This window comes from Microtus pennsylvanicus (genome assembly GCF_037038515.1).
Source record: "Microtus pennsylvanicus isolate mMicPen1 chromosome Y unlocalized genomic scaffold, mMicPen1.hap1 SUPER_Y_unloc_3, whole genome shotgun sequence".
In the NCBI taxonomy this organism is placed as follows: domain Eukaryota; kingdom Metazoa; phylum Chordata; class Mammalia; order Rodentia; family Cricetidae; genus Microtus; species Microtus pennsylvanicus.
In genome coordinates, this window is record NW_027460881.1 from 478,933 (window position 1) to 492,907 (window position 13,975).

Sequence of the window (13,975 nt, forward strand, 5' to 3'; positions counted from 1 at the left end):
AGACTTTCTGAGATAGGCCACAGCACTTCTGTTCCACTGTCTCTTGGCTCTGTTTCTGTACTTGGGCTTCATAGCTGCCAATCTCTGCATAGGAAGAACTCTTCAGTTTAAATCAGACACAAAGTGGTTTCCTCCACAATAAGTGCCTGCAAGGATAAGAAGGTGAGGATGTGAGGTCAAGGCTCTTTTTAGGAATAACTTTGGAGCAGGTGAAAAAGGCAGGGCTGAATACATTTGCATACCTAAATGGAATATGTTCTTAAGAAATGATTAGGAAAATTATCAAACTCTTGTCTACAGCTCAGTATATGTGTATCAGAGACATATTCCTGCTGCAAAATGCAATTGAACTCTACTGAGAAACCTACTTCCTGACTTACTATATCAATGAGAGAGGAAGCTATGCCTATACCTAAAGTGAGAAAGAAATATCTGAACAGATGGCAAAGAATTCAAAGAACAGCCACTCCTCTTACCACTCAAGCTACTGGTTAGTTGGCTGATCTATAACCACCTGCCCAAGGTCATGGCACTCCAGTCCACTGGCTCTCTCTATTGTGTCTCCTGATCCAGATCCAGGTTGATTACATAAAGATATTCTGTATCTTCATTAGAGAAGTGAGTACTGTGAGTCAAACTGCCAAAAGAAAGAAACATTAATCTGTAAACAGCACCTATTAGAAATAATTATCTTTTAAAACACATATGGACAAAGAGGATCTTTGCCATTTAAATGGACTGAGGAATTGGACATTTTTAGCAAAGGTAGAGTGGGGAGAATACCTGACATTAACCGTCCCCCAGCTATCAAATATAGGAGCTGTTAACGACATAAATTTTGGACCCAGAGCAGTTTTGAAAGAAACCTTTCTTTGACTACAGAGGTCCTAGTTGCTTCCTAAACATATTTACCAAAAGAACATATCTTGGCTCTCTAGATTCCAACTTCTGGAAATTCGGTTGAACAGTTGTGGAGCCCAAGAGCTGAACTGACCTCCTCAGCCACCGTGAAGATAGTAAACCCACCTTCACAGAAGACTAGTGCTTCATGTGGAACAGAGTTGCCACCCCCAACCAAAGCTTTGTGACATCATCAAGGCTCTACTTATGTCATAAAAATCCTCCTAGCCAGGTTTCTTCCCTACTAACCCCCAGAAATATCCAGCATACAGGTCCTAAAATGCTGCTCATACAGCCCCATGAAGACCCAAAATAAAAACCCCAATCTTCTTCCCAATTACTTGAGTCATATTTTCCAAGTAACTCAACCCCTTTATGTGTTTTTTTTTTTCTGTAAAATAATTTTTGGTCTGAGTCAACAACTCACATGAATGTTTTTTTTCCTAGCTCCAATGTCCTCATTGGTTATTTTCTATTGATTTTTCCATTACTTCATAATAATAATTATCAAACTTTCCACTTCTCTTCCTCCTCCCACATTATTCTTGCTCCGCAAATAAACCTCTCCACTCAAATACCAGTCCAAATAGAGGGCAGGGTACTTTGAGCTGTGGGAAGTCCAAGCCCACCCTTCATCCATCCAGATTTAGCAAGGTATGCATCCACAAAAAATATGATCACAAAAAGCCAGTGTATGATATGCGGACAATTGCAAGTGCCATTATCTTTGGCTTCTCCGTCTGCCCCAATTGTCAGCCACATTCAGAGCTTCCAGTTTGATCCCATGTTCTTTCATTCCCAGGTCACTGAATTAGTTGAAATCCCCTTAGTTCAGGCACAGTGTCTCATAGTGTGGACCAAGCCCTTATATTCCTGACATCCTTGCTCTTTTTCTCCATCCATCTGCTCTTCCACTGGAGCTTGGAAGCTCCATCTAGTTTTCTGATTTTGACCCTGACTTGATCTCCATCATTTGCCAAACAAAAGTTCCATGGTGGTTTTCAAGATAGTCAGTCATCAGTCTGACTATTGGACAAGGCACACATAGTTCCTAGGGACATGTCACAGTGCGGTCAACTTCTCCTCCCTGCTTAAGTACCTAGAGAGGGTCACCCTATGGCCTTCTGAGAACCACTCGAGAGATATCGATCTTGACATCCCCAGAATGGCCCCATAAATTGAGATATCATCAGTGTATGTGCATTAACTTTTGTGTGTGTGTGTGTGTGTGTGTATGTATTTAAATCACAATAACAAATGGATTGTAATATTGAAGATTCTTCTCATCTTGAGAAGAGTATTTGCTACAGGAACACTCTCACAGTAATAGTGAGAGTGTAAACTATCTAAGAAAGGAGAAATAATTGGAGGAATCCCCCAGGAGCTAGGCTCAGTGTCCCAGGAATTAAGCCCAAGGAATGTCAATGAACTCAGTGATGGAAGATAAAACCCAGCCTAAATAAAACCCTAAATCATTTAGGTGGAACATGAGATACTCTTACAACAGTTACAAGAGGTCTAAAATGCCTGGACTGGAACATAAGGGGAACACAATGACATGGAGCTGAGAGTGCATGGCAAAACTGATTGGATCTTGCAAAAATTATGTATGCATACCAAGGAAACCACCAGTGGGACAAAACCCTAAGAAATCTGTATGACAACATATCATGTTGAACATAATGAGATTTATAAACAAAGGAAAGATCTTAAATATGTCACTGTCACACAGGTGATGATGAACCAGTTCCATTGTAGAGTGACTCCCTGCTGTGTTTAAGATAACCTGTCAATTCTGTCTAGTCAGTTACAAGGAAATTTGCATTAATTGCACAGATTAACTATCAGCATCATTTACTGCACAATCAAAGGCAAGGCAAAGAAATCATAGACATGTTGTTGAATGCTGATGATGTTATTGTGAGTTTTGATGGGTTTTTTTCTTAAAGGGAAATCATCGGTGACTCTCATGCATGAAGCAGATCCTTTCTCTGTGATGTTTCCTGAATAGCCACTGAGATACCAACCCATTGAGTTGTGGTCTCTCTCTCTTTTAAAAAGCAACTTCTACCTTCAGCTTGATCTCTTGCTTGAGCTTCCCTTCCGGCTACTAGGCTCCTTTTCTGATCCTGCAGAGGGCTTTTGTAAGGGATTGTGATCTCTAAGTTTTTCCCCTTTCAAGAACTAATCATTCTATTAATCACAATTCTAAACTGCTGTGGGAGTTTGTTTGTGACTTATGCCTTCACATGTGATACAAGCGACCTGTGTGTTTAGGGTCTTCTCTCTGTTCATGTGGGGAAGGCATGGCAGCAGGAGTAGATGGCTGCTCATTCTCTGTGAGGAAATCAGTAAACAGTGGGCACCAAGTACAAGGATGTCCTGAAATATTAAGTCTTGTCCTTTCAAGGCCCCAAAGCCTCCAACTAGGTCAGAGTCACAACAATCTCCAAAACCCACCGAGCATGAAGTATTCAAAACCAGAAGCCTGTGTGTGCCATATCACATATTCATCGTGAGTACACCAATCTGTTTTTTTTAATGCTACATTATTTTTTCCCATCGGAACGATCTATATTACCAATTAACCAAATTTGCTGCCTCTTTGGTGTCCTAGAATTGCTTTAAATTGTTGCTGGGACAGTCTTACAAACCTTCCTGTGCTGTTATGAGACCTTAAGGGGACAGCACTTATTTCAGAAATCAAAGCAGTTGGGTTCAATCCTATGGCTAGCTGTTAGCTAGACACTGGGAGGATGGATTTGACTAAGAAAGGGAGACAGCATACATGGAGGCAGGTAACCTTTCCTTTGCAAAATGACCCATTTTGAGGCCTTACTTCAGGCTCTTCTCTTCTCCTAATCTTGGTTTTTTTATTAGTTTAGGAGAAGAATTAAAACTCCATTTACAGTATCTGTGAACCCGAATGAGTTAAGTATGTGTGACCAACGTGATATCTGCCTGTCTGTCAACAGGGCCAGAGTTCAGGGGCATCTGATGCATAGCACAGGAATGTCAGCCATCAATCTCTGCTCCACCTAACTCTACAGCATTAGAGTTGTCATGGTTGCTCATCTGATCTTCCTCATATGATCTCCATCCACAGAGATGTCAGAAAAATCCTCCCCTGAGAGTGCAAGTTCTTTACAAATGAAAGATTATACAACAGAAGACACATGGGAGATTTATATGGGCAAGCTGTTGAAAGGATAAAGTGACAGAAGAAGTTTATTGATTAATTAAAGAAAGAATCCGCTTCAGCTGATAGGTTAGAACATAGGTAGGTGGAGTAAACAAAATAGAATGCCGGGAGGAAGAGGTAGTGAGCTCAGAGAAGCCATGCTCCCCTCTCCCCGGCAGATGCCATAGCTCTGCTCTCTGAGGCAGATGTCGATGCAGCCAGCCACCATGTCAGACATGCTGAATTTTTCCTGGTATGTGCACCTCGTTATACTACACTGATTATTAGAAATGGATTAGAATGCTGAATCTAATGGGCCAGCACTGTTTAAAAGAATACAGTTTTTGTGTATTTATTTCAGGCATAACCTTCATGCGGCCGTGGTGCTGGGGACACAGCCTCGCTGCTCAAATAACTACAGAATGGCTTGCAGCCTTGTGGACAACTGAATCCCCTGAAAGCCTGAGAAAGCTTGGGAAAGAGTAAAGCATGTTTTCTTGGTAGCAGCGATTTCTCGGTCTGCTCTGCTTGCTAGAAGAAAGCAAGGGCTCTCATCTAAAAGAGGCTTGCTGACTCAGCTTCAGCTGCAAAACCCTGCAGCCCTTAAGAGGTCCTGCCACAAAACATTTAAATGATGTTGATAAAAGCCAACTGAATGCTTGTATGTTTTCAGCAGTAGCAGGAAAAAAAAAACTGTGTTGTTTTAAAATGCCGGTTTTCTGGGCCATCCTGCCTGGGCAAACTCTGACTGTTTGAGGAAGGAGGGCCAGCTACAGAAAGAGGGCTTGAGGGTGGTCTGTTGCAGGCTCTTTGACTGCAAGGACCTTGAAACACTGTAGACTTGTGGCACTGAATGCGGCTCTGTTCGGTACCTCAGCCACAAGGTTGGAATGGCAGAAAGCTAAGGAATGGGCTACATCTGGCCAGCAAAGCCACGGCTTTAGTCCTACTGAGATTGCTTGGTAAATGAAAGACTCATGTGGTCAGAAAAACAGAGAGAGAAATAGAGTAAAGAGAGATTCAAAGACAAAGAAAAATTTTAAATGATTTACAGTGTGTTAAAAATATGTGCAGGCTAAAATTTGAAGTTCTTAAAGATAAAAAAAGGAAGAGAGTTGTTGGGGGTGGCTAGTAGACACCTGTAAACCCAACACATGGGAGGCAGAGGGAGATTGACCTCTATACCTTCAAGGTGAGGTACCACACGCCTTTAATCCCAGTGCCTTGAAGGCAGAGACAAACAGATCTTTGTGAGTTCAATGTGTAGTAGCATACACCTTTAATCCCAATGCCTGGAAGGCAGAGAGAGGCAGATCTCTGAGACTTCAAGGACAGACAGGTATACAGAGTTATTCCAGGTCAAAGATACAGAGAACCTGTCTCAAAAGGCAAAAAATAAAAAGGAAAAATAAACAAAATAGAGGTTAAATTGAAGCGCACAAAGATGGAAAATTCACAGCGAATTTTGATATTGTATGCTATTATGCTCTTTTTGAATCATTTGAATTTTGAGGCAGTAGCAATAGCTGCTAAAAGATGTTTCTTTATAAAAGCTGCTGAAATAATCCAACATAGATATTTTGAAAATGCCTTGACTTTGAAATTTGGATCTAAGGACATGATGCTTTGGAAAGGAGTTTCTATTTTGTTTTCACAGAGGGTGATAGTCTGTGGATGCCTCTATCCTAATATGGTAGGATGGACCACGCCCTACTTAAAGGTTGCTGTGAACACCTTTAAAAAATTGCTTCGCTCAACTGCCAACTGAGATAAATCAATAATGATGCCACCATTCAGCAGGAAGCATTTTGGAGAGAAAAACTGCAGCCACGTTCCCAAATATGGCTTAAAAAAGTTCTTTTACATTTAAAGTGGGATGTGATATAGATATGAATATTTGCATTAGTATAGATTTTGCTTTACTGATAGAGATTTTAGGTCAATTTTTTCATATGTATATGCATTTTTGATCTTCATTAAGGTATTGTGATTGTGTAGTTCATTTAAAAATATAATGTATATAGGTTATTAATGGATAATCATTAATAATAGTCAAGTTTGTAGTCATGTTAGTTAGATGTTCTAGCTACATAGATATATATATTTCAGTCAGATAGGCATTATTCATATCTCTCTAGACTACAAAATAGGCTATTTAATGTTTTAGTACCTTAGGGTTTTTCATGACAGTGAGACACTCTACCCTTGGCAGCACATATCTACTTCAGGAAGAAGTTGGGCATCAAAGAGGATCCTCATGGAGTTTGATAGCCATTTGGGGAAGAAACTGCTCTTGCCTGGATTGTTGCATAAACTGTACACAGAAAACACTCTGAGAGAGGACTACTGAACTTGCCTAAAGGCGAGATGATCTTTTTGTGTTCATGATTCAGGAAAGCGTCAGCAAAACATTCTTCAATACAAGCAGATAGTGACTGCCTTTGAAATTTCCTGCTTCTTGGATATGTCTGCTGGAAACTATGGGCCTGTAGGCTGAGGATGGAAACACCAACGGTACAGAGGAACTTTGGGTGACTGTCCAGGCAGCGAGATGTCTCTGTCATTTCTAGAGTTTGAAAATGGCTTACTTTTTGTTTGCTTAGGTAATACTGTATTATTCTGGAGTCTCTGATGGAGTTGAAGAATAGATAGATAGTTATAGTTTTCCATTGTTATGATAAAAGATAAAATAGATATAAATATGGTAACTGTAATTCTTGCTTGATAACTGTTTTGTTATATGTAATTTTGCTATGTTAAAGTTAAAGATTCCGTTCTTGTTTAAACAGAAATAGGAGTAATGATGGAGTATAGGTCATTGGTTAATTAAATAAAGAAACTCTTTGGCCTGAAAGGTTAGAACATAGGTGGGTGGAATAAACATAAGAGAATGCTGGGAGGAATAGGAATTGAGCTTAGAGATGCCATGCACCTCTCCCATGGGCAGAAATGGTAGCTCTGCACTCTGAGGCAGATGGCGATACAGCCAGCCACCAGGTCAGACATGCTAAATCTTTCCTTCTAAGCGCACCTCGTGCTGCAACATACATTATTAGACATGGGTTAAGAGGCTGAAAATAATGGGGCAGGCAGTGTTGAAATGAATAGTTTTGTGTTGTTATTTCAGAGCATAACCTTACAAGGCGGCCCCATGGGGATGCAGCCCTGCTGCTCAAATTTCTACAATCAAGGGGGAAATGGAAGAAGGGAAGAAAGAAGAGAGAGAGACAAGGAAGAATGGATAAATTCAATCATTCATTGGAAAAATGAGTGAACCAAGGAATGAGGAGACCTAGTAGGAAAAAATGTGCTGCATTCCCTCAGAGAGTCAGGTCAAATTAAGGATTGACAAGGTTTTCCACTAAGGAGGAGGCTTATTCCATTTTACCTTCTTTGTGCTCCAGGCCCACCCACAAGAGTGATGATGAGGACAGGGAGAAGAAGAGGAGAGGGTGTACCAGAATTCCCTGGTACAATTTCTCACCCAAATTGTAGCCAAATCACCTGACCTGGGACAGCTGATCTACATGCTGGACCCTAACTCCCAGTTTGACAACTCTAACATTTTAACCAAGTTTGTGAAGATGAAGGAACCAAAAATAGCCCAGTTACAGGATGGCAGGTTCCTTACAGGATGGGAGTCAGACATCAGTACCATACTGGTATTTGGCGGTTTGATGGGTGTGTGGGGTCTTTGCCAGACTCCACCTAGCATCATGGATTCCCTACTTTACTGATATTATGGAGTTCGGTGCATTCATCATATGTGTGCATGTCACACACTAGTGGGCATCATATGTACATGTTTATCCTGTGTGTGGGTGAGTGTGTTCATGAGTTTTATAGCCCAAGTACTACAGAACATGATCAATGAAAGGGAACACTGTTTTCCAGATATGGCAGGGCAATTTTTAAATGAACTGACAAGGGTTGGATGGCATAGATAAGACCTATGAGAGTTCAAGGCATACCGAATCCAGGCATGACAAAGTAGGTGGCAGACAGAATTCTGGCAAAACTAAGTAGGTAGCTTGATGTCCAACTTACTGGAGAAGAGCAACTGAGCGGAGACACTTTTCACTAAGCAACATGCTCTAGTGGAGATCAAACATCCTTTGACTTACAGCCAGTACGAATTAACCCTTTCATCAAATGAAACCTAATTTTCTCTGATTTTGAGTATACATTTGTGTCCCTTCCTGATTAATCTACTCTTTATCCTCTTAAGTCCCAATACCTCACGCTGATATCGGTCACATCTTTCCATTTGACATGGTTTTCCCTCAAGCTTCATACCGCCCCGAGATCATACAACTTTTTGTCCCCTCTCCACTGCTTCCTTGACAGCCATCTTGCCCTTTACCACACCACTCATCCCCAGTCCTTTACTCTCCAAGAGGAAAAGACCATAAATCCTGCTTTGTTTTGAGGCATGTATTTCTGTGATGCCCCATCCACCAAACACAATCCATCATTGACCAAATAACACAACATGTTAACAAATTTTTATTCTTTGAGAAAGAATAATCCATTGGAAAAGATACCAGGATTCATAGAAGACCTGAGGTATCTCTGAAAAAACACATTCCCAAAGAGAGAATTAAGTCTGCCCCTCAAAATTTGAGAATTTCACTTTAACAGATCTTCACCAAATCATAGACATAGATATGGAAGTCATTATCAAACTTGATGAAATACACAGAAGGTTTGTTGGGAACTTGGCAAATAATTTTACCTATCTCTTGGGTTCCATCTTTTTTGTTGTACTGCACTCTTTTGCCCTCCAAGGAATCCCTGCCTAATTCCAAAGTCACCTCTACTGGAGGACATTCAGGCGTGATGTGGAGATTGCCTTCAACGGAATCATCATGATGGTGGTAAAGGTAAAGGCCCGGATCATTCTCATTGACAATGTAGAACAGGTCGTTATGGTCTGCACCTCATCTGGGACCACGCCACTCCACTCTTCCTTAGAGCCTGGCATGATGTGGAGGTTGCCTTCCAGGTAGTCATCCAGGAGGTGGTAAATGTACAAGACCGGATCTTTCTTGTAGGTAATATAAAACCAGGTCTTCATGATTGGCACCTCTTCTAGGACCATCCCTACCAGTCATTCTTAGAGCCATTTGTGCCCATGAATGTATGTTTCACTGCTCTGCCAACTATGGTGTTTGAGAGATGAGTGTCTGTCACCTGAGGAAATGGCACATTATTAGGCAGGATCTTCAGGTTTAAAATCCTTTCATCACTATGAAGCTCCAAGCCATAGACACAATCAATCCCATCATATTTCAACAAATAGAGAGAGGGATATGTTGGCAGTTGATCTAGAATGATGGCTTTCCAATGGGTGACTGGTTCATTGGCTTCCTTCCAGCCATGAGAAATTCTGCGGCCAACAATATTCTCCAGGGCCTCAAAAGGCTTACTAAGTTTTTGCTTCTGGAGCGATGGCCCATTCTTCTTCTGGAGATGTGGCATGCAACTCATACTAAGAGGCATCTTCATCATGGCGGGAGACTTTCTGAGATAGGCCACAGCACTCCTGTTCCACTGTCTCTTGGCTCTGTTTCTGTGCTTGGGCTTCATAGCTGCCAATCTCTGCATAGGAAGAACTCTTCAGTTTAAATCAGACACAATGTGGTTTCCTCCACCATAAGGGCCTGCAAGGATAAGAAGGTGAACATGTGAGGTCAAGGCTCTTTTTAGGAATAACTTTGGAGCAGGTGAAAAAGGCAGGGCTGAATAGATTTGCATACCTAAATGTAATATGTTCTTAAGAAATTAATAGGAAAATTATCAAACTCTTGTCTACAGCTCAGTATATGTGTATCAGAGACATATTCCTGCTGCAAAATGCAATTGACATCTACTGAGAAACCTACTTCCAAACTTACTATATCAATGAGAAACGAAGCTATGCCTATACCTAAAGTGAGAAAGAAATATCTGAACAGATGGCAAAGAATTCAAAGAACAGCCACTCCTCTCTTACCACTCAAGCTACTGGTTAGTTGGCTGATCTATAACCACCTGCCCAAGGTCATGGCACTCCAGTCCACTGGCTCTCTCTATTGTGTCTCCTGATCCAGATCCAGATTGATTACATAAAGATATTCTGTATCTTCATTAGAGAAGTGAGTACTGTGAGTCAAACTGCCAAAAGAAAGAAACATTAATTTGTGCAACAGCACCTATTAGAAATAATTATCTTTTAAAACACATATGGACAAAGAGGATCTTTGCCATTTAAGTGGACTGAGGAATTGGACATTTTTAGCAAAGATAGAGTGGGGAGAATACCTGACATTAACCGTCCCCCAGCTATCAAATATAGGAGCTGTTAACGACATAAATTTTGGACCCAGAGCAGATTTGAAAGAAACCTTTCTTTGACTACAGAGGTCCTAGTTGCTTCCTAAACATATTTACCAAAAGAAAATATCTTGGCTCTCTAGATTCCAACTTCTGGAAATTCGGTTGAACAGTTGTGGAGCCCAAGAGCTGAACTGACCTCCTCAGCCACCGTGAACATAGTAAGCCCACCTTCACAGAAGACTAGTGCTTCATGTGGAACAGAGTTGCCACCCCCAACCAAAGCTTTGTGACATCATCAAGGCTCTACTTATGTCATAAAACTCCTCCTAGCCAGGTTTCTTCCCTACTAACCCCCAGAAATATCCAGCATACAGGTCCTAAAATGCTGCTTATACAGCCCCATGAAGACCCAAAATAAAAACACCAATCTTCTTCCCAGTTCCTTGAGTCATATTTTCCAAGCAACTCAACCCTTTTATGTGTTTTTTTTTCTGTAAAATAATTTTTGGTCTGAGTCAACAACTCACATGAATGTTTTTTTTTTTCCTAGCTCCAATATCCTCATTGGTTATTTTCTATTGATTTTTCCATTACTTCATAATAATAATTATCAAACTTTCCACTTCTCTTCCTACTCCCACATTCTTCTTGCTCCGCAAATAAACTTCTCCACTCAAACACCAGTCCAAATTGAGGGCAGGGTACTTTGAGCTGTGGGAAGTCCAAGCCGCCCCATCATCCATCCAGATTTAGCAAGGTATGCATCCACAAAAATATGATTACAAAAAGCCAGTGTATGATATGCAGACAATTGCAAGTGCCATTATCTTTGGGTTCTCCGTCTGCCCCAATTGTCAGCCACATTCAGAGCCTCCAGTTTGATCCCATGTTCTTTCATTCCCAGGTCACTGAATTAGTTGAAATCCCCTTAGTTCAGGCACAGTGTCTCATAGTGTGGACCAAGCCCTTATATTCCTGACATCCTTGCTCTTTTTCTCCATCCATCTGCTCTTCCACTGGAGCTTGGAATCCCCATCTAGTTGTCTGATTTTGACCCTGACTTGATCTCCATCATTTGCCAAACAAAAGTTCCATGGTGGTTTTCAAGATAGTCAGTCATCAGTCTGACTATGGGACAAGGCACACATAGTTCCTAGGGACATGTCACAGTGCGGTCAACTTCTCCTCCCTGCTTAAGTACCTAGAGAGGGTCACCCTATGGCCTTCTGAAAACCACTCGAGAGATATCGATCTTGACATCCCAGAATGGCCCCATAAATTGAGATATCATCAGTGTATGTGCATTAACTTGTGTGTGTGTTTGTGTGTGTGTGTATTTAAATCACAATAACAAATGGATTGTAATATTGAAGTTTCTTCTCATCTTGAGAAGAATATTTTCTACAAAAACACTCTCACAGTAAGAGTGAGAGTGTAAACTGTCTCAGCAAGGAGAAATAACTGGAGGAATCCCTCAGGAGCTAGGCTCAGTGTCCCAGGAATTACGCCCAAGGAAAGTCAATGAACTCAGTGATGGAAGATAAAACCCAGCCTAAATAAAACCCTAAATCATTTAGGTGGAACATGAGATACTCTTACAACAGTTACAAGAGGTCTAAAATGCCTGGACTGGAACATAAGGGGAACACAATGACGTGGAGCTGAGAGTGCATGGCAAAACTGATTGGATCTGGCAAAAATTATGTAAGCATACCAAGGAAACCACCAGTGGGACAAAACCCTAAGAAATCTGTATGACAACATATCATGTTGAACATAATGAGATTTATAGACAAAGGAAAGATCTCAATTATGTCACTGTCACACAGGTGATGATGAACCAGTTCCATCGTAGAGTGACTCCCTGCTGTGTTTAAGATAACCTGTCAATTCTGTCTAGTCAGTTACAAGGAAATTTGCATTAATTGCACAGATTAACTATCAGCATCATTTACTGCACAATCAAAGGCAAGGCAAAGAAATCATAGACATGTTGTTGAATGCTGATGATGTTATTGGGAGATTTGATGGGTTTTTTTCTTAAAGGGAAATCATCGGTGACTCTCTTGCATGAAGCAGATCCTTTCTCTGTGATGTTTCCTGAATAGCCACTGAGATACCAACCCATTGAGTTGTGGTCTCTCTCTCTTTTAAAAAGCAACTTCTACCTTCAGCTTGATCTCTTGCTTGAGCTTCCCTTCCGGCTACTAGGCTCCTTTTCTGATCCTGCAGAGGGCTTTTGTCAGGGATTGTGATCTCTAAGTTTTTCCCCTTTCAAGAACTAATCATTCTATTAATCACAATTCTAAACTGCTGTGGGAGTTTGTTTGTGTCTTATGCCTTCACATGTGATACAAGCGACCTGTGTGTATAGGGTCTTCTCTCAGTTCATGTGGGGAAGGCATGGCAGCAGGAGTAGATGGCTGCTCATTCTCTGTAAGGAAATCAGTAAACAGTGGGCACTAAGTACAAGGATGTCCTGAAATATTAAGTATTGTCCTTTCAAGGCCCCAAAGCCTCCAGCTAGGTTCAGGGTCACGACAGTCTCCAAAACCCACCGAGCATGAAGTATTCAGAACCAGAAACCTGTGTGTGCCATATCACATAAATTCATCTTGAGTACACCAATCTGGTTTTTTTTAATTCTAAATTATTTTGTCCCATCAGAACGATCTATATTACCAATTAACCAAATTTGCTGCATCTTTGGTGTCCTAGAATTCCTTTAAATTGTTGCTGGGACAGTCTTACAAACATTCCTGTGCTGTTATGAGACCTTAAGGGGACAGCACTTATTTCAGAAATCAAAGGCAGTTGGGTTCAATCCTATGGTTAGCTGTTAGCTAAACACTGGAAGAATGGATTTGACTAAGAATGGGAGACAGCATACATGGAGGCAGGTAACCTTTCCTTTGCAAAATGACCCATTTTGAGGCCTTACTGCAGGCTCTTCTCTTCTCCTAATCTTGGTTTTTTTATTAGATTAGGAGAAGAATTAAAACTCCATTTACAGTATCTGTGAACCTGAATGAGTTAAGTATGTGTGACCAACTTGATGTCTATCTGTCTGTCAACAGGGCCAGAGTTCAGTGGCATCTGATGCATAGCACAGGAATGTCAGCCATCAATCTCTGGTCCACCTAACTCTACAGCATTAGAGTTGTCATGGTTGCTCATCTGATCTTCCCCATATAATCTCCATCCACAGAGATGTCAGAAAAATCCTCCCCTGAGAGTGCAAGTTCTTTACAAATGAAAGATTATACAACAGAAGACACATGGGAGATTTATATGGGCAAGCTGTTGAAAGGATAAAGTGACAGAAGAAGTTTATTGATTAATTAAAGAAAGAATCCGCTTCAGCTGATAGGTTAGAACATAGGTAGGTGGAGTAAACAAAATAGAATGCCGGGAGGAAGAGGTAGTGAGCTCAGAGAAGCCATGCTCCCCTCTCCCCTGCAGATGCCATAGCTCTGCTCTCTGAGGCAGAATTCAATGCAGCCAGCCACCATGTCAGACATGCTGAATTTTTCCTGGTAAGTGCACCTCGTTATACTACACTGATTATTAGAAATG